Source organism: Suricata suricatta, chromosome 7 (genome assembly GCF_006229205.1).
Source record: "Suricata suricatta isolate VVHF042 chromosome 7, meerkat_22Aug2017_6uvM2_HiC, whole genome shotgun sequence".
In the NCBI taxonomy this organism is placed as follows: Eukaryota; Metazoa; Chordata; class Mammalia; order Carnivora; family Herpestidae; genus Suricata; species Suricata suricatta.
This window is the reverse complement of record NC_043706.1, coordinates 119,926,420-119,926,961: the sequence shown is the minus strand read 5'-3', so window position 1 is coordinate 119,926,961 and position 542 is coordinate 119,926,420.

Genomic DNA, 542 nt, shown 5'->3' with positions numbered 1-542 from the left:
TTTAATAGTAGATATCATTTGTTCTTCATAAAAGGTCTTGATTTTTTTATGGATGAGCCTTAAAAATGGAGGAATATCCAAATGATACCACTTCTTACAGTTCATCTGAGGGGAACTGTTTAGGCTCCTACTTTAACTCAGGCAGGCACTGTATCTACTGATTTTCTGATGGTGTTTCATCAAGATGTTATTACATTAAAAGTTTTTAACTTTTGTTGGTGATCTATGAGTATTATGATTATAAAAAGCACCCTGGGGTCAGTTAGCTTTGGGAAAGGATGACTCTGAAACCTCTCGGCCTTTATCCTTCCTGTTCCCATTCATTCTCCCCTTTTGTGAACTTGTCCCCTGGTTGCACTTCATTTCTTACATTTTCCAGACCTTGTTCTTATTTCTTCTCTGATCTGGATCCCCAACTTTCCACTTTTAAAACTATGCATTTAGGACCAGAAGAAATCTACCTTTTCCTTGAGGGTTTCCATGACCATCCCCAGCTGCAGTGACATTAAACTCCACCAAACTCCTATTAAGTCCCATTTCTT